Source organism: Dasypus novemcinctus, chromosome 8 (assembly GCF_030445035.2).
Source record: "Dasypus novemcinctus isolate mDasNov1 chromosome 8, mDasNov1.1.hap2, whole genome shotgun sequence".
Classification (NCBI taxonomy): domain Eukaryota; kingdom Metazoa; phylum Chordata; class Mammalia; order Cingulata; family Dasypodidae; genus Dasypus; species Dasypus novemcinctus.
In genome coordinates, this window is record NC_080680.1 from 47,069,703 (window position 1) to 47,090,773 (window position 21,071).

The 21,071-nt window shown below is 44.0% G+C and overlaps 1 protein-coding gene across 2 annotated transcripts in view; it reads left to right on the forward strand.

Annotated features, from left to right (window-relative positions):
- Positions 1-10,911: 10,911 nt before the first annotated feature.
- PDCD1LG2 (programmed cell death 1 ligand 2) overlaps positions 10,912-21,071 on the forward strand; it is a 67,190-nt gene continuing 57,030 nt past the window's right edge. The window contains exon 1 of one of the 2 annotated variants that reach the window (XM_058301825.2): positions 10,912-11,193. The gene's annotated coding sequence lies outside the window, so the exon portion shown is untranslated. The remainder of the gene's footprint in view (positions 11,194-21,071) is intronic. The other variant, XM_058301821.2, reaches the window with a different exon arrangement.

Genomic DNA, 21,071 nt, shown 5'->3' on the forward strand with positions numbered 1-21,071 from the left:
AGCGTAGGAACACCATGACTGAAACCTATAGGCAGGGATGACCGCCAAATACTTACCTTTCTGCAAACCATCAGTCTAGGTGCCCTTCCATAGTTAGGTGCTGAATTGCTGAAAAAGCCTGTAAAAGGTAAATCCTGTCAAACTGGCTGACTGGCCAAATTGTTTCCCCACAAGAGTTACTCTACTAGGACATGTATCATCAGATAGCTGTGCTCTGACCCAGTGATTTCACTTAACAGGAATTTGTCCTAGGAAATAGACAAGGGTCTGGAGCTGGCTGTGTGAGGTAATTTATGGTGGCATTGTTTTATAATAACAATATTGGAAACAAGCTAAATGGCCATCGGTAGGGGATGGTATAACTAAAATTGTGATAAAACCATACAATGAAATACTTAGCGGACTTCACAGATTATCATGGGATCTGCAATTTTTGACTTGCAAAGAGGCCTACAACATTTTTGCTGAGTGATAAAAGAGTTCACAGAAAAGCATTCTGATATACTGGCAATTATATAAAATTGCAATCATATAAATGTGCCCTGAGAGCTATTTAGAATTATGTTCACTAATATGGTAATGGCAATTTTCTTGTGGGTGAGATTTTGGATAATCTTTATATTTTAAAAAGTATTTTTAAAGTATGTTACAATCATACTGTGGTGGTTTGAGCTGGATGTACCCCCAGAAAAGCCTGTTCTTAAACTTAATCCATTGCTGTGGGTGTGAACCCGTTGTCAGGAGGCCCTTTGGATGAGGTTACTTGAGTCAAGGTGTGGCTCACCTCAATCATGATGGTCTCAGTCCTGTTACTGGAGTCCTTTATAAGCAGAATGAAATTCAGACAGAGAGAAAGTCACAGGGAGCACGAAGCAGGAGGTCACGGGAACCTGGAAGGAGAAGCCAGGAGAGGCTGCCTTGGGCATTGTGACAGTGACAGAGGAGCCCAGGACCAAGGAGCACCAGCAGCCAGTCCCAGCACACCTCTCCTCGGGAAGACAGCGTGGCTTTGATAAAGCTTTAATCTGGACTTCTTTTCTACCCTCAAAACCATGAGTTAATGAATTCCCTTTCTTTAAGCTGAACCATTGCATAGTATTTGCTTAAGCAGCCAAGGAAACTACAGCACATACAATGAGTCATTTCATACTCTGGGAAAACTAAGCTCTTTTATTATTTCTATTTGGAGGGGGAAATGAGCCAGGCTGATGTGTTTTGGGATTGTGATCTTGTGCAGGCGATGCCAACCAGGTATTAGCATGAGATGAACTAATTAACGTTTATTGAGCACTTACTCTGTGCCAGCAGGCACTGTTACAAGCACTTGACATGCATCAACTCCTCACAGCAACCCTATGAGGCAGGCCTTTATGACTCGCATTTTACAGCGAACGAAAGAGGAACCAAGAAAGAAAGTAACTTATTCAACGGCTCAGGGTTGGTAAGCGTTAAAACATTTAGAAAGATGTCTGCATCCAGGTCTCTGATCACGATCTCTGTACTGCTCTGCATACAGTTCATCGGTTCCTCATTTTCGGAGGGGGGCGAGGAGGGGAAGCATAGGCCCTGAGGTCTGACGAGAGGCAGAGGATGGGGGAAGTGAAGATGCTGAGAGGAGAGCCAGAGCTCCTCACTCTCCTGCTGGCCTCTGGTTTAATTAACCCTTTAGGCTTCACATTCCTCTTTTGTAAAACCAGAGTGTTAGACCAGAAGATCTAGAACCACTGACCTTGGGGTCTTAAGATGAAAAAAGAAACTTCCCCACCCCTGCTAGGCATGTAGTTCTCTAGCTGCTCACATGGGTTGTCTCTTACTGACGCATCGCTAGAAAACTCTTGTGTGGGCTCTTTACACCCTCTCTCTACTTCAGTCTTTTCCTTCCTCTCCATGCTCAATAGAAGTTATATTTTTTTTGGTAAAATCACCTTTTTTTTAAAATTCTCTTTTTTTAAAATCTGATTAGTCTCATTCTTATCTGTTGATTGTTCCTTCCTTCTCTGTCCAAATTCCTCCCATGCTGCCCTCCGTTCTGCCCCCTACCTGCTCCTGTCCTAGGCTGTCCCTGACCCAAGTTCTAATAGTCCTAACCTTGATGCAAACATCTGCCAGCGCAGGTTCCTGGGAACCTTCCTGAATTCTATGCTGATCTATCTGGGCATTTGTTTCACTTGTTCCAGTTGATGAGAAAATCTGTCCTGTAATTAATTAATCTAGTCAGTCGAAACAGTCCTTGAGGAACCATGTTCTACAAAGCACTACATTGGAAATGGGGTGTAAGATTGTAAAAGATTTGGAAAAATAAAGTCTCTTTTCTCTGGATTTTTTACATCTGTCAAGGATATATTTCTGGAGAGTTGGAGAAATTGTCTCTTTAAAATGCTCTAAATAAGCTTCAAAGTGACATCATTGGAGAAAGTGCCATACGTCATGTGTTCAATGACCCTGCTATTCTGGCACAGCTCAGCTCAGAGAACGAAACATTCAAGTACCTTCACTGATGAAACGGTACTGGTTCATTCTCAGTTTTGAGTTTTGCTTTCTCTCTTCAGCAATTTAGAACCTCACTGGCATTCCTGTTAATTTCTTTTTTTGTTGGCGTCAGCAGCTAATTCCACTTTACTGATGTTATGCATGTTTGCTTCGTAAGTTCACAACTTTTGCTCTACATTTAATTGTTTATGTATGTTCATATATAAATGATATAAAGATAATAATCGGATTGGTTAGGGGAAAAATACTTTGTTTAGTAGCAATATTTTGACAATGCTCTTTATTAGTTAAAAATGTTTAAAAACAATGCAAGTTATTGGTGGTAGAGTGAGATGTTATATATGTTTGTTTGATGTTATATTTGTTTGTTTTGTAAGTTCACAACTATTATACACTTATTGTTTATGTATGTTTATGTATGAGTGATATATTTCAATAAATTTTAAAAATTATAAAAATTTAATTAATTTTATTATTAATAATAAAAATTATAAAATTTAAATTATAAAATTTAAAAAAAAAGAATAAGGGGCTCCTCTGTGGGGTGTCAGTGCTCCCAGGAGGGGCACCCCAGGCCTCAGGGGACAGCATCTGTGATGTCATGCATCAGTGCCCACCAAACATGGAAAGGAACAAGCAGAACTTCATGATTATACCTGCCCTAGAAGATAAATTCTAAACCAACCACATCCTAAAGTATGATAGCACAAAACTTCAGTCATTTAAAAGAAATAACACTAACATTGGACCGACATACTTTGGTATACTTTGCTACATTGTCTTCTGAGCAGCTACTCAAATGGTGGTGTGACATCAAACACTAAAATCCCCAACCCCTTCCCCATCACGTATGACTTAAGGTCCAAAACCCTGAGTTCTGCCTGTGAAGGTCTCCCGGTCCCTACTTCTCACCTTGCTTAGATCTTTGTTCCAGCCACACCCCCCTAACTGTGGTCACCTGAATTCACCATGCTGTTTCACATCTCTGTGTCCTTGCACATGCTGTTCCCCCTTTGACTAGCTCAGAAAACGCATGTCTTCTTTAGGAGGTCACCCAGATTGAAATTGCTTAGTCCCCTCTCTCTGTCACACATGGATCAAGTAGCTCCTTCTATTGTGGAACTAATGCTGCTCTCCTCCTCCATACACCACTCAGGCTGAGAAACACAAGCCCCAGCATCCTGCAGTGGGCAAGAGGTCCAGAGCAGACCGGCAGGCCCTGAGTCTTCTCCGTCTGTGCTCTACCACCCTCGGTGAGAACTCTATGCGTTTGTTGTTCTCTCCACTGGCAGGAGCCCCCAAGGCAGAGACAAGTCCTCACGCATCTCTGCATCCCCTGGAATGTAACATTGTTCAATAACTAAACATCCCTGGTTGAATGAAACACTGAAAGTTACAACCGCAGAGCTTATGATTCCCCTCTCCCCTCCCCTTCCCCCTCTCTCCTCTTCCTTCCTTTCTTTTTAAATTTATTTCTCTCCCCTCACCCTGCTGTCTGCTCTCTGTGCCCATTCTCTGTGTGTTCTTCTGTGTCCACTTCTTGTTAGTGGCGCCGGGAATCTGTGTCTCTTTTTATTGTGTCATCTTGCTGCATCAGCTCTCCGTGTGTGCGGTGCCACACCTGGGCAGGCTGCGCTTTCTTTGCGCAGGGCAGCTCTCCTTAGGGGGCGCACTCCTTGTGCATGGGGCTCCCCTATGTGGTGGAAACCCCTGCATGGCACAGCACTCCTTGCGCACATTAGTGCATCAGCACTGCGCAGTGGCCCAGCTCACCACATGGTCAGGAGGCCCTGGATTTGAACCCTGGACCTCCCATGTGGTAGGCAGATGCTCCATCCATGGAGCCAAATCTGCTTCCCATATTAATTTCTTTATACTTTTGTTTGTTTGTTTGTTTCTACCTCACCAGACACAGTATTCAGAGTAATTATAATCACTCCATGAAAAAGTTACTAATTTTTCACATGCCATTCAAGAAAAAGGGGCCAGCAGGTCATGTTTTGTATTAATTAGAATGCTGAATTCAAGAGGTTCCAGCAGAATTTTTCAAACTGTCTCTTAGTTCAGGCAATTTACTGCCAAGGCCCAGATGGGTCAAGGCATGCAATTGGGGGGGGGGTGTACCCAGTTTTTCTTCCCTCCAAATCAACTGCCTTTTACCCAGTTACCATGGTTTCTAAAAGCAGATTTTGCCATTAACTCTGTTGTTTGGGGAAATATCAACTTATGCCTGAGTGTTTCCATTTTTTTTTTCATGTGTAAATTAAGGATCATGATATTGGCTCTTAGAGTGAGAAAATCCAAGCCGCGTGGACAGAAGTATACCACATCTTGAAATAGCCAATACGTGATTTTGGCTTTCCACGTTCCTCTTCTCCCCGCTGCTCACTTCTCCTCATAGAGATTGCTGTCACCAACGTCATCAAACCCAGGGATTCCCTAATGCCGATCCACCAATTAGGGCTGGGTACGTCAGAAACCACCTGATGAGTTTCAAAAACTGCAGATTCCTGGACGCTGGGCTGGGGTCCAGGCGTGCCTATGCTCTTCAAGTTCCCCAGGGGATTCTGCTGTGCAGCCAGTACTAGGAACCACTGGTCTGAACCCAAACTATGGGTCAACTGTCTCCACCCCCACCCCTGACTGCATTTGAAGAGATGAGTCATCATTTCACTTTTCTTTAGATAACTGGTTAAACGAAAGCGTCATTTGGAGAGCCTCTGATTTCCTTTACCTAAGTTTGAACTCAGACATCTCCTCCACTTGGTGGTCTAAGTACTTCATCTGCTCCCCCAGCAATTAAGGACAAAGGCAATGATTCCAGTCTTCTGGAGCTGGATTCCCTCCTCTGTCTTGGGAACATGCTATAGTCCTGATTAGGTATAGTTAGAGTCCCTGGGGAACAGGATGGTTCTGGGATGCTTTCAGTCCTGGGCTCTTGGAGACCATCCCAGGTTCATCCAACAGCATGCCGAAGTAGCTGGTCCAACAGCCTTGCATGCCTCTGTCCTCCCGGAGATGAGCCAGGACTAGGAAGAAGAGAAGACTTTGGGCAGGGTCTAGGCTATTTGGTGCTTTAGGTCTACCTTGAGCTTCTACACCCCCACTAGCTTAAAAATAAGGTCAAAGTTGGGTCAGCATGCAATAGGTGAGGATCTCAGGCACTCCTGCCTCTCTGTATTATTAGAGCTGTCTGATGTAACAGGGACCCGCTTGAGCAAAAAGTATAAATAAGCACACATGGGTATCTAGGCAAACCCCAAGGCTGGAGCTACAATCCAGTCTGCAGACGGGACTAGAAGAAGGACGGGGACTCCAAGCAGGGCTGACTCTCTCCTTGACGTCTTTCTTCAGCCTCTCTCTGAAGATCTTCTCTGAGCTACATGACTGATGATGGCCCCACCCCACCTGCACCAGCTCCCAGGTTCAGTTCTACACTTCGTTTTATAAGCGATAACTAACCTGCTGTTTCCTAGACCCTCTTCAGGGCAGGGGCCATGCACAGTCCAGACACGGCTGCCGGGGTCCAGCCTCATGGTCCAGGGTGGTTCCTAAAGCTGAGCTGGCCCAGTGCACCCTGAGAAGGCACAAAGATATTTTTGACCTTTACTGTAATGGATGTGTATAGGACTGAAGTGACCGGTGACTGACCCAGGACCCTGCGCGGTAAGGCAGACGAGCTCCTGGAAGAGGCAGAGCATGTCATAAGTACTGGAATTACAACCCCAGCCCAGGCCTGTTAGCCAGACCCGACCCCTATCAGAGGCTTCTACTCCCTACCTCTTTACCCCGCCTCCATCTCTTTAGTCCAGATTCAGAGCATCTGCCCCACCCTTTTTTAAAGATATATTTATTAATTTCTTCCCCCACCCCCATTGTTTGTGCTCACTGTCTGTTCCCTGTGTCCATTCGTGTAGTGCTCGTTTTCTTTTTTTCTTTTTTATGAGGCATCAGGAACCAAACCCAGGACCTCCATGTAGGACAGAGGTGCCCAATTGCTTGAGCAATGTCCATTTCCTGCTTATTGTGTCTCTCATTGTGTTTTCCTCATTGTGCCATCTTGTCACATCAGCTCGCTGCGTGAGCTTACCACACCAGCCTATAGCGTCAGCTCGCTGTCTTGCTCATCTTCTTTAGGAGGCTCTGGGAATTGAACCTGGCACCTCCCATGTGGTAGGCAGGCACTCAACTGCTTTAGCCACATCCGCTTCCCTGTCTCCTTTCTGAGATAAACTTTCTGGCCTTCCCCTGTTCAAAGAGTAACTTACAGAAAGCCAGATGTCATTCTGTGTGTCTCACCTCCCCACAACAGCTACTTGAGCCAATTTGTAGGTTGGTTCAAGGCAAAAGATATGGCTGACTTGAAAAGGCCAAGTGGTCAGTCAGACTGAGGCAGTTAGCAGTGGGACCTGAAGCCGAAGGGTGAGGATGTTGTAATGAGCCCTGAAGGGCCATGTGCAGTACTGAGGCAGCAGAAACTCTGAGAAATTAGAAACCATGAGAGAGAGAAAAGAGGTTCAGAGTTGAGGGAGAGAATGAGGAAATCAGTAGTATGAGGGGAAGAGATAAGATGTGTAGAGAGAAGGGAAGTAGAGGCAGGAGGGATGAGGGGGAGAAAGACTACACAGACCATGAGAGGTGGGCAAGGAAAGCAGCTGGGGTTGTGCCTTGTTTCTCACAGCACCAGGTCTCGCCCAGCCTTACGTCACCAGTTTGGGGAGACTCAATTCACTGATGTGTTTTAATTTATAATAACTGCCAACAGTGCTCTATCAAACCCTCCTAAACTTTTGGAAGAGGATGTCGCCTTCATCACATCCAGTCCAATCCCATGTTTCGTAACAGTTTTATTGAGATACAATTCACATTCCATACAATTAACCCATTTAAAGTGTACAATTCAATGTTTTTATTGTGTTTACAGAGTTGTGCAACCATCACCACAATCAATGTTGGAACATTTTCTACCCCAAAGAGAAAGTCCTTACATATTTCCTCTGACCTTCCCTATCTCCCCAGCCCTAGGCAGTTGCTAATAAACTTTCTTTTTCTATAGATTTCCCTATTCTGGACATTTCATATAAATGCAATCATGCGAAATGATTGCATTTCTTTTGTTTAGCTTATTGTTTTCCAGGGTCACCCAAGAATCAGTACGACATTCCTTTTTATAAAGGCCAAGTAGTATTCCATTGTATTGGATATACTACATTTTATTTATCCATTCATCAGTTGATGGACATTAGGGTTGTTTCCACTTCTTAGCTCTCATGAACATTTGTGTACAGGTTTTTGTGTGGACATATGTTTTCAGTTCTCTTGGGAGAACCTAGGAATAGAATTGCTGGGTCACATGGTAACTCTGTTTAACCTTTTAAGGAACGGCTAGAGTCTAATCCCATTTAAAATGCCAAGACCATATCCTTTTCAAATCTCTTTCCCTTTCCCAGAACAGGTTAGATTAGTGGCTCCGCCATCTTGCAGCGGGGGAAGGGAACTCTTCTGAGGCCCAGTCAGGTTCAGTCTAAGATAAGTGTCTTCTAAAAAGGGCTTGGGTGCCTCTGCTCTCCGCCTTTTGCATCTGAAGCCACAGGAACCACTGGGGTGTTATGTAGTCCCTGGGCGCTTTTACACCTTCCAGATATGGGCTACTCCTGTGAACGGTCTACCCTCAGAAATTTCAGGCAAGAAACAGGCATTAACCGCAATATAAAGGGGTTGTTTGTCCAGCACCCCTTCCTCTCCCCAAGAATGACCAGGGAAGAAAACATGCAGCATTTCTCGGTTCCCAGAACCTTCTGCCTGCCTCTCTAGTCCCCCACTTTGATTTTTCAAGTTAAAAGCCAGTGAGCCAGTTCAGCCTCTCCCTCCTTGTCTTTCCTCCCATCCCCCTTCATTTCCTGCCTTCCTCCCCTGCACCTGAGAAACTAAGCCCAAGAATCAGGTGTTACTTAAATATGATCCTCATGAGTTCAGTTACTTGTTTACCCACAAGGAGCCATCTCTCCAGTTATTTCATCACTATTCAGCAGCATGGAGGGAGCTGGGGCTGGAGAAGTACTTAATCAGTGGCTCGCATCACTTACTACACTTAAAATAAACCTCCCCTTTCCCTGAGTCCCTTTCAGGGTAATAAGCCAGACCTAGACCACCTTCCTTCAAAAAGCAACCAACCATCCGACTCTTCTTCAATCCACACTTCCATTCCTCAGCTTGAGGCAGGCAGCGAACAGGTGAGATTCCAGGCCACATGTGTGACTTCTAGTGACAATGACCTGCCTCTAGGCTGACCATGGCACGAGGGAGGGCAGTTTTCGGCCCAGACCCCATGTGGGCGTCTCCCTTCCTTCTCTGCTCCTGGCTCCTCTGACCTCCCCACCTCTGAATCCCGCATCCCGTTTTCAAGAGAAGAGGCCAGCCCTCGCTGCCCCCCCCCCCCCCCGCCAATCCAGCTATAACTCCTATCAGAACGTTGGCTCGCGGTTGTGAAAAGGTTGCCAAAACTTGCCCTAGAGTTCTAGAGGATGAACTGCTGGCTCCTCGCAGTTCTCATCCCTTTCTTTAGCTCTTGCTCTATGTTCATTTCCGTGAAGCCCAGTGCATTTCTTTCTCACCCTCAGGCCATGTTCTCCTTTTTTCCCCTCGACTGAGAACAGTGGGAAAAACTGGACTTATTTTTCAGTCCTGAAATAACTAACACTGATTTTGCAACTGCACTGTGGCAGTTCTAGGTGCTTTACATGATCACGTTGCATTTTGGGGAAATGGGAGTTCTTCCCCGCTCTGCCTTGCACTCACAGGGTGATCTTGGTCAAGCCACTTCATCTCCCTTTGCCTTCTATAAAATGGAGAGGGGGGGTGCATAGAGATTGGTTGTGGACACTGGCAAGTGAATTCTTAAGCTTATCCTATTGCATTACTTATGACCTACATTCTAACTTTCCTTTGCCAAGGATTCACGCAAAGTTGGGGCTTTGCATCCTACACACACACACACACACACACACACACACACACACACACACGATTCACCTATGCCCTTCGGGAGTCTTCCATTATAAAGGGAAATTAAATAAATTAGAAACAAATATGAGACTTTTGCTAAGTTCTTAAAATGGTGTTTATTTTCCTCTCAGCAATTTAAATATACTATTACTGCTTTAAAAATTATTTCTGTCGTTACGAAATTAATCTATGTTTGTGGAAGTCTGCTTAGAAAAGAAAACGTAAGTAAAAGGAAGAAACTGAAAGTCACCTGCAAGTCCTCCACCCAGGAAATGCCCATTTGCCCTTTGGTATCTGCTCCAAGATACCACTTTTTTCTAGACGTGGAGATTTACGCGGAGGATAATGTGCTGAGATATTAGGCTGAATTTTACTTGGGCCCTGTTTTGAAAACACCTGGGCCTTCCCATGTTCTCAGAGATGAGCCTTTATTTTCCCAATCTTGGTGCTGGGAGAAACAGAGCGGAGCTGCCCAGAGGAGAGTGGAGAGCAGAGGTGCACTGAGCGGCGGGGAAGCTCAGCCCCGACGGGGAGGTGTGGAGTGGGGGGCGCACCTCCCTCCTCAAAGGGGCTGGGGGCTCCGCTGGGGTGGCGTGTGGACACTGCAGGAGCCGGGCTCGCAGAGCCGTGCGCGGGACGTGCCCCAGGCCCCGGCCCATCACCGTGGCTGGGGAAGGCGGCCGGACGACCACGGTGACTCCCACTTAAACCACCGGCCTGGAGCCGTGGAGGAGAAGCGGGTCCCAGAGAAGGGCGACGTGGCCCGGACGCGGCCCCTGCCCTTGTGGTCTACGCAGTCCCTCCCATTCGTGCTACCACAAGTTTCATTCTTCTTTTATGAGGGATGGAGTAAGCAGAAGTTGCAGAAAAAGAAGGAAAGAAGAGTCCTATTTCCCCATAATCAAAGCGAGGAGGCAGGCGAGGCTTGGAAGCGCGGCACGAAGAACAGCCAATGCTCAGGGCACCGCGGCTAAGCCGGCGTGCCCTGTCTGCGCACTGGCCCCGTCTCTGCTGACGACCCCTCCCACGAGCCCAGGGGGATGGCTGGAGTGGGGGACGGGAGGAAAGGGACCCGCCACCCTGGCCTGCCCCCAGGCTGGCCTTTTCGTGTTTTAGCCTCACCACTGAAAAAGCCTTATCTCAAATTCGGGCACGCAACTTGATCTGCACTCAGTTTTCTCCTGTGTAACTGGGTCTTGCAGCACCTAGACCGCAAGGTGCGAGTGAAATGAGCGGGCTGTGCAAAGTTCCTGGCCCGGGACCCGCTCGCGTCCTTCTTTCCCTCCCTTCCCTCGACTCCTAGTTGTGCACCCGCCTCACCCGGGGTTTCAAGGGGCACCTACGTGCAGAGAAGCGTTGCTGAAAGTAAAACCAAAACTTCCAGTCAGTTCCCCAGAACTAGTTCTGGTTTGAATTACCCATGTTACAGGAAAGCCTGGGCTGGATCGAGATGACCACATCTCTTCTTCTCTCGCTTAATATACCTTAAGTCCAAATTCTGAGGACTTTTTTTTGCCCTTATTCGTACGTCCCGCCGCCGCCTAAGAAGAGCCTCGGTTGGAACGACTGCGTGGCGTTTGTTTTGTTTTATCTGTTTGCCTAGTTGGTGTCTATGAGGGAATCTGACAGAAACAGCAACTCTTCACTGCTTTGTTTTCTTTTTTTGTCTTGACCAGAGGAGCTGTGCCAAGTCCTGAAGTGAGTATCTAGTGGGTTGAGATTTTATTGTGCTTGGTGTGTTGGCGTCGTAGACGGTGCTGAGGCTGACGGTGAGGGGGGCGCCACCTCATTTAAGCTACGAGAAACTCTGTCTGGATTATTTCAAGTGGGCAATATGCTTAAGGGCACAGACAAGCTAATTCCCTCCTAGTCCACCATGGCAGGATTTTTCTGGCTGATCCCTACACTTATTATTCTTGCTGGGCAGGTTTATTAGGTGAGAGATTTTCTGCATGAGAAATGTGTACTGCAGAAAGATGTAACCTCTCTTGAAATTGTTTCTCTGTTAGAGGTTTTGGAGGATTCGTGGTTAAGAGGTTAAAAGTTTATTTTCCTACAACAGACATCTACTTGTGGTGATGTTCCCTTTACCAGGCTAACCTGTGTAGACAAGCTGTGCTCCAAGAATAAGCTCTTGTGGGTGGGGTGGGGACACTTACCTTATTAACTATGGAAACTGGCAACCGTTATTTAACAACAGCATGATTTCAGGCCTACTAAAACACAAATGACCAGAGGAAAAGTAGTAAAATTAAAGCAAACTGTGATTACTGATATTTGTTGCTTTTACTCTGGGTATACAGAGTAAAAGAGAGAAGTCAGTGGAGTCATGTGCAGTGGGGAGAGGCGGAGTTTAAATGAAATGACTGATTAATCAGATGTCTTCTTGCCCGAAATTCTGTGTCTCTGTGGAAGGGAATGTTAGACACAAATTGACAAAAAAAAAAAAAAAAAGAGTAAGACTATTCCATGAGGGCAACAATCACATAATTGCATCAGGGTGCAAATTCTGGTGGACCTAGATATTCTCCAAGCTCCTTTCCAAGCCTAAGATTCTTTGAGTGGATGAACAATCTCTCTCTTGACCTCTACCACTGGGAACTTGGTCTGCTCTCCTTCCTCACCTGAGCTCTCACTTTCAGTAGGATCTTCCTTGTCTACCTGGTTGATTTCTCCCCAGATTTCTCCTCTCTGTGATCCTCTCCATTAAATTGGAGTCCTACATGGGCAAGGACCACACCTTTTAGATACTGTGAATTCCACATGCCTAGCACAGTGCCTGGTAGCACTCATAGGATGCTTGTTGGATTGTTGAATTGTTGCAGGTGAATCACCAGAAATGAAACGTTTGTGTGATATACAGGGGGCAGTTTGCAGTTTGAGATAGTGCAAATGTCCTCAGAATTATGGGTCATGCTTCAGAGAAGACTTGCTTTCTGATACCTTGGACAGTGAACTATAGATTGCCATGTGTTGTTTTTATTCCATATGCCAATGTCCAAATACATCGTGGTCCTTAATGGTTGCATACTTGGGTTACCCTGCAATGAGGTAACTGCAGTCTGACCTCCTTGTGGTGTACCCTCCTCTACTGCAGCTGGACTCCCCACAGGTCATTTTTATTACCAAGCAAGGACTTGCTGCCTGATGCACCCAGAACCCAAAGCTATGGCATTGGGATTTTGAGAAAAGAGAGGGCTTTTATTGTGAAGTCGACCAGCAAAGAGACAGGAACAAGGCTCAAATCTGTCTCCCCACCTGTGTGTTTGGGTCAGATTTTTATGGGGTCAGATGGGAAGGAGTCTCAAAGTGCAAGCGCTAAGCCTAAGCATATGGGGCTGTGCAAAAGCTCTACACAGGAAGCCATACATCACATGACTAGAAATGGTGGTCTAAGCATGTAAAAAAGGGGAGGATTTCCTTGGGTACGTTGCTTTTGGTTACAGTTAGTGCATAAGTGAGGTCTCGAGGAATCCTTGAGAACTGGTTAGAGCTAGTTGAGACTGGGATAGACTGACCAGAAGGGCTTAGGTTTCAGGGGGCCATAAGGAGGCCGAGGAAGTACTCAGTTACAACAATGAGTACAGGTTGATGAGTCCTGTGGCAAGGGCTTCGTTTGTGTTCACCTAATGTCTAAATCAGTCACAGAAATCCAGGATGGATAAAGGAATCGGGAAGGTTATCCAGTCCCAGTCACTTCTGATGCTTTCCAGCCCTTTCTAACATCCCTAGGAGTTGAATCCCAGTTCTTATTCTCCCCAACCAATTATTAGCCAGCCTTATATTTTAGGAATTTCCTACCTTGGTCTCCAATATACTACTATGGAGGTATCCTTCAGACCACCTCTTCTCTGTATTCTTCAGGGGTCCACTACTCCTTTTCTCCACATTTTGGGGCATTCCTCACAATTCTGTCCTTTTCTTTCTAATCTTTCTTTTCATATTCTCCCCTCAGAGAGTCCAGTCATTCCTCAGTATCAACTAGCATTTCCATATTTGAAATAACTTCATCTTTATCTCTAGTCCTAAATTAGCTCCCAAACTCTATTTTCCTTGAAAGCTTTGCATTACCCCATGACTCAAACTCAATTCATTGTCCTCTCCCTAAAATCACCTCCTGATCTTATATTTCCTTTTTTGTTTTCTTTGTTTTTAGTGGCACCAACATTGTCTTGTTAGGCTGGTCTCAAAACCATAGTCAACCTTGTTGCTTCTCTCTCTCTCCTTTTTTTTTTTTTTTTTTTTTTTTTTTTGCTGTATGGCTGATCAATTGTCAATTGTCCTGTCAGTTGTTTTATGATAAGTTCCTCCTTCCTCTCTCTTTCTTCTCTTTTCTGAATCTAGATCAGACTGTGTTAGTCAACATCTGGATGAATACAGTGACCCCTAATTCTGTGGCTGGCCTTCAATCCCCATCCCCTTTATTCAATCCTGAAAAAACAAAAAACAAAAACAGACAATCTTTACCAGCATTCCTTTCATCTTGCCACTCAGGCTTTGAGTGTTTGTCATTACCTCCTCATTGGTAGCACTGCCTGGTATTGGCCCTGGACATTCTTGTCTCAACCTGAATTTCCAACCAAGTTCATCAGTTCCATGTCCCATCAACACACCCTATGTGCTCTGTGTGTTTCTACCTCTGAGGCTTTGCTTCAGGGCCACCTGCAGTGCCCCCGAAAGTAACTTCAACTCTCCAAATCCTACAGTGCTTCAAAGGCCAGTTCAAATCGCACCCCTCTAGGAAGTCCTCTGGTCTGCTTCCAGGGTTTTTGTATTATCAATCCCTTCACACTAGTTCCCTGACTGTGTTATATTATCTTCTGACTGTGTTATATTATCTTTAGGGGCAGGGGTCCTTTCTTAGATGAATCCTCCCATGAATTCCACAGAGTCTAATACAATGACTTGCACAAAGTAGGAGCTCAATACTAGTGACTAAAACATTAAAAAGTTGAGATGCAATTTAAACTGTAATGTCCCATTAAATTAAGTAGTATAGCATCTCAAGGCTACAGGTCCTCTAGCTATGCTGCAGATAAAATAATTATATTGAAGGATTACTCATCCACCTCATGAAGTAGAGCTCTAAGACTCCTTGAAATCTCAGAAGCCTGTAATGACTGATGGGTAATGTAAAGAAATGGACAGGTAATGGGAAGGGTCAGACCTTACCGAATCCTTTCCTTTCGGTTATACTGCCACAACCCTGAGTTTGCTCAAGCTTTCACAGTATCCTCCACTGTGGCAAAAAGGTCTGGTTGGAATCCAGCGAGACCAATGCCAACTCCAGCCAGAAGATTTATAACCTGATCAAAGACGGGCTGATCATCGGCAGGCCTGTGATGGTCCGTTCCCAGGCAGGAATCTGGAAAAACACCTTGGCCCACCAGAAGTGCTAGCATAATGGACATAGGTAAGTGAAAGTGCTCTGCCAATGCTCGAATGCCAGAGAAAGTAACCTGGATGAGGAGGATGAGAATTCTGCTCCAGCTGTTCAGAAGATACACGAATCTAAGAAAATTGATCCCCACATGCATCCCAGCCTGTACGTGAAGGGGAGGGGAAGGTGTTCAAGAATAAGCAGATTCACGTTGAGCATCCACAACCTGAGGGCGGTCAAGGCCTCCTAGCTGGCCAGGCTGGGGCTGGCAGGCAGGTCCAAGACCAAGGCCATGTGGAGGGACTCCAGACCAAGAAGCAGGAGATAATCAAGACTGTCCAAGAAGGAAGAGAACAAGATATAAAGCTCTGCTTCCCTGGTCTGTACATAGTGGCCTTGGTAATTGTATAGATCAATCATTCAATAAAACAACACTTCACCTGCCAATAATAATAATAATAAAAGAGTATGAATCCAGGCCTGGGACAAACTGTATTACTTGCCCAAAAGTATAAAAGACTGTTGCTTTCAATCCCTGTCTTAGGCACTGTGCTTTAAAACAGTGGTTAATTCAGGTATTTCAATTCAATTTTATGAATATACACATAGATCTTTGTAGGTACCAAGGGCTGTGCTAGATACCTAAGAAGATTCTTAACCAGTGAGTGAACACTGGCAATATTCAGCAAAGAATAAAATGCTTTGCAAACATGATCATTTATGATAGTTATTATTACTCAAATGAATTATTTGCTATGATTCTTGTGACATTTCCATAGAGTACTTATACCTTGGCTATTCTTCAGACCAAAGAATTCCTTGAAAGCTCATATTCATCTGTGTACATCAGAGTCTGGCACATAGAAAATACTCAGTAAATGTTTTAAATAAAAGATTCATATTCATCTCTATACATCAAAGTCTGGCACACAGTAAATACTGAGCCAATGTTTTAAATAAAAGGAAAAAAAAAAGCAGTTTAAATTTCTGTGCATTATTGCAGCACCAGAAATTTTATTTCATCTATCAGTTCTCAAATAGATTTTGAAGATTGTAGAAGGGGCACCAAACTAAGTTTATAGCAATCAAGAAGTGAAATGGGACTTCCGGGAAGACAGAAGACTAGAAAGACATGGGACTCGCTTCTTCAAGAAAAATCATAGAGGACAGGCAGAAACTGCCTGGAAGACATGTTCTAGGGTCCAAGACACCAGGGGAAAGCTGGACACCACTTAGAGGAGAAAGGGGCAAATAAAAAGAATCTCAACTGCAAAACTGTGAGTTAAAGCTGCAGCTGCAGCTGCTAGCACCCTCCCCACCCTACAGACAGTTTTGAATTCTCAGACCTTGAGCAGGTGGCTACAGAGAAAGGGGCCTGCAGGGATCCACCTCCCTGGGGAGAGAAAAACAGAGCCTAAGGCTGACTCAGTTTTTGACCCACAAATTTGACTGCTGTGTCCCAGGAGCCCTTCCAGGTTGGTTGGAGCTGCACCAATGCTTGCCTTGGGAGCCTGCAAGGGACTGAAGAGAGCTGACCTTCTCAATCACCCTCCTTACTGACCAGGGTTGGTTGTTGAGGATGCAGAGGGTAGTGGAATTATTTCCTACCCAGGAAAGAGAGGAGCAAAGGTTGGAGAAAAACCTCCGAGAAAGTTTCAATTATGAGGCTCTTAGCCTCCAGGCAGAATCTTCTATCACATTAATCCCATTGGTGTTGCAGCAAACACACCCCAACCAGGCTTTGAACTGAGAGGGCTATTGAAGAGCGCCATCTGCTGGCCAACCAAGGAAGTGTATGTGAGGAAATTACAAGTAAATAAGTGAGAGACTTTTTCATGTATTTACAGGGTCCCTCCCCAAGGCCCTTAGAAGCAGGTCTCCAACCCATTACTAGGTCAGGGCCCAGATTTGAGCAACTAACAGGGACACTCCTAAAGTCCCAGAACAGGTTTAACCAAGAATGAAAGAACAGCAGTAATACACAGCTTCTCACCACTAAAGAGAGAAATTGAGCATCACAGTAAACTCATCATCCTAATCAGATGACTAGACATCAGCAAAAAATTACAAGCCAAACTAAGAAAATGGAGGAAATGGCCTAAGAAAAGGAATACATCATCAATACCCCAGATGAGACCCAGGATCTAAGGCAATTAATCAACATGATTCATACAAATTTTCAAAATCAAATTAATGTGTTGAAAGATAATATGGCCAAAGAGATAAAAGGTATCAGGAAGAAACTGAGCAAACACAAAGAAGAATTTGAAAACCTGAACAGAAAAATAACAGAACTCATGAAATGAAAGGCACAATATGAGAGATCAAGAACAGATTTGATAACAATAAAACTGGAAAAAGACCTTGACCAAAAGGGGGGAAAAGTTAAGACAAATGAGTTTATATGGCTAAGAGACTTCAAAGTGAGTTGGGAGGTCATTTCAGAGGTTGGCTTATGCCATCTCAGCAGGATCTCATTGACAGCCAAACTACATACAACCTGAAATTGCTGGGCTCCTGGAGACATCCAAATGCTACAGCTCAGGAGTTTGGTGGCCTGCCAGTGGACCCCACTTGGGAATTGATGCTCCCCAGTATTGTGGTTTCCCTACACATGGCTCTTCTGCCCCTTCTATGTGAACCAAAATTAGTACTAGAGTTGATATGTATATGTCCAAAAAACTTAAATCTTTGAGTTGTCCATGTGCCAGCTGGGCCCTGAATCTCAACAGAGTTGCAACACCTACTCTCCAGTTCATTGGAGTCACTCAGACAACTAACAAGGAGATGATTATGGACAACAACCATCCCAAGGAACAGAGAGAGTCTACAACTGCAAGCAAGATAGTCCTATCCATCTGCCCCATGGGATCTATGCCCCCTCTCAATTAGAGGTGGAGTGAGTATCACCACCCCAGAATCCTCAAGAACAGGGAATGAACAATGGACTAGAGTAGGCTTACTGGTATTCTACTCTAGACTTATTGTGATTCTAGCAATGAAAGAACTTTTATCATTGATGTGGAGGCAGTGGCCATGGGAGGTTCTAAGGGGAGGGAGAGGGAAAAACAGGTATAATATGGGGCATTTTAGGGACTTGAGAATTGTCCTGAATGACACTGCAATAACAAATATAGGCCATTATATATCTTGTCATACTTAATAAAATTGTGTGGGAGAGAGTGTCAACTACAATGTAAACTGTAGTCTATGCTTAGTGTCAACGGGGCAAAATGTGTTAATCAATTGTGTAACAAATATACCACACAATGAAGGATGTTGTTAATGTGGGAAAATGTGGGAGGGGTAGGGAGAAGGGCATATGGGAATCCCCTATATTTTCAATGTAACATTTATATAATCTAAGTATCTTTTTTTTAAAAAAAGTATATATATGTATATATATATATATGACACACATTTGAGGTATACAACACCAGGCTCGAAATGATAGAAGAAAAAATAAGTGATACAGAATACAGAACAGCTGAAATTGAAGAGAGAGAAAAGAATGGAAAAAATTGAGCAGGGACTCAGGGAGTTGGATTATAACACGAAACACAACAACATACTTGTCGTGGGAGTTCCAGAAGAAGAGACTGGAAAAGGGGCAGAAAAAGTATTTGAGGAAATAATGGCTGAAAATTTCCCAATTCTCATGAAAGAAATGAATTTACATGTTCAAGGAGCACAGCCTACCCCAATCAGAATAAGTCCAAATAGACCTGCTCCAAGACACAGAATGTCAAATGTCAAAGATAAAGAGAAATTTATGAGAACAGCAAGGAAGAAGCAAACCATCCCATACAAGGGATGCCCGATAAGACTTAGTGCAGATTTCTCATCAGAACCATGGAGGTGAGAAGATAGTGTATGATACAATTAAGATACTGAAAGAGAAAAATTGCCAGTAAAGAATTCTTTATTTGGCAAAACTGTCCTTCAAATATAAAGATGAATTTAAAATATTCATGAATAAGCAGAAACTAAGGGTTCATAGAAAAGAATCTGCCTTTGCAGGAAATATTAAAGGGAGCCTTACAGCCCAAAAGGAAAAGACAGGAGAGAGAGGCTTGAAAGAGAGTGTAGAAGACAAGAATAGAAGAAAGGATAACTACACAAGTAAAAAGACAAATGAAAACAAGATATGACAAATGAAAACCAAATAATAAAATAGTGGAAGTAAATAACGCATTTACAGTAATATCATGGAATGTGAATAGATTAAACCCCCCAATCAAAAGATATAGACTGACAGAATGGATTAAAAAAACATGAGCCACCCATATGCTACCTACAAGAGATGCACCTTAGACCCAGGGATACAAACTAGCTGAAAGTGAAAGATTGGAATAAGATACTCCACACAAACAGTAACCAAAAAAGAGCAGGGGTAGCCATATTAATAACAGAAAAAACAGACTTTAAATGCAAAAAGTTATAAGAGATACAGAAGGCCATTGTATATTAATAAAAGGGACATTCCATCAGGAAGAAATATCAGTTATAAATACCTATGTCCCTAACCAGAATGCTTCAGAATACATGGTGCAAAGTCTGGCAAAACTGAAGGAAGAAATAGACATTCCTACGATAATAGTTGGAGAATTCAACAACCACTTAAATCATTAGATAGAACTAGACAGAAAATCAATAAGGAAATAGAGAATAGGAATAATATGTAAATGAGCTAAACCTAAGAGACATATACAGAATGTTGTACCCAAACTCAGTGGGTTATACATTCTTCTCAAATGCCTACGGATATTTCTTCAGGATAGACCACATGTTAGGTCACAAGGCAATTAATATAAAAAGACTGAAATTATACAAGCACTTTCTCACGTTATAATGGAATGAAACTGAAAATCAGTAATAGTCAGAAAAGGGGGAAATTGACACATGTGCAGGCTGAACAACACACTCCTAAACAATCATTGGGTCAAAGAAGAAATTGCAAGTAAAATCAGTAAATATAGAGACAAATGAAAATGAGGACACAAATTATCAAAACTTATGTAACACAGCGAAGACAATGCCGAGAGGGAAATTTATAGCCCTAAACTCCTATATTTAAAAAGAAAGAGCTAAAATCAAAGATCTAACCGAACAACTGGAGAAACTAGAAAAAGAAAAGCAAACCATTTCCAAAGCAAGCAGAAAGAAAGAAATAATAATAAAGATTAGAGCAGAAATAAATGAAATTGAGAACAAAAAACAATAGAGAAAATCAATAAAACCAAAAGCTGGTTTTTGAGAGCAATTAAATTGACAAACAGATTAACAAAAAAAGAGAGAAGATGCAAATAAAATCAGAAATGAAAGGGGGGGGCGTTATGACTAAACTCATAGAAATAAAAAAGGACATAAGAAGATATTACAAGAAACTGTATGCCAACAAACTAGACAACCTAGATGAAATGGACAAATACCAACAAACACAAAAAAACCTTCACTGACTCGACAAGAAATACAAGAAATTAGCAAACCAATCATATTTAAGGAGATTGGAACAAAGAAAAGTCCAGAACCGGATGTTTCACAGGTGAATTCCACCAAGCATTTCAAGAAGAATTAACACCAGGAGAACCAGCAAGATGGCAGCGGAGTAAGGAGCAACTAGAGTCAGCTCCTGCTACGGGGCAGTTAGCAAACACCCAGGGCTCTCTGGAGCTAGCTGAAGCACCTGTTTGGGGGCTGCAGGAGACCAGAAGAGCATTCTGCAACGTCCTTGAAGGAGTGGAAGGAGGAGATATCCACCTGCAGAGAAGACTTGTAAGTAGAGCACTCCACACCGTGGAGGCTGGTGCCCATCCTGCACTGGAGGCACAAGCTGCCTTGGGAGCTGTTCCGCTGCTGGAATTGTTCTGCTTCCCCAAACAGGGGAGGAAGGACGGTTGGGCACCAATTTCAGCTGCCGATGAGTAAATTCAGGGGGCTACAGTATAATCCTGAGAACAGCTAATGGTTGAGCCTGTCCAAGTCAGAAAGAGGCTGGGAGCCGCCATCTTAACTCTGCGCCTGGCAGGAGGGGAAGCGGGCGGACTGAAAATCCCAGTGCTGGTGGGGACCCACTTCTTTCCATCCAGATCAGATTGCAGCTCTAGCCTAGGCCCCAGTGCCACCTCCAGCAGGGAGGAAGCTGCGGGGACCTGAGCCAGCTTCTCCGGGAAATTACCGGCCAAGCTGCAGAGGC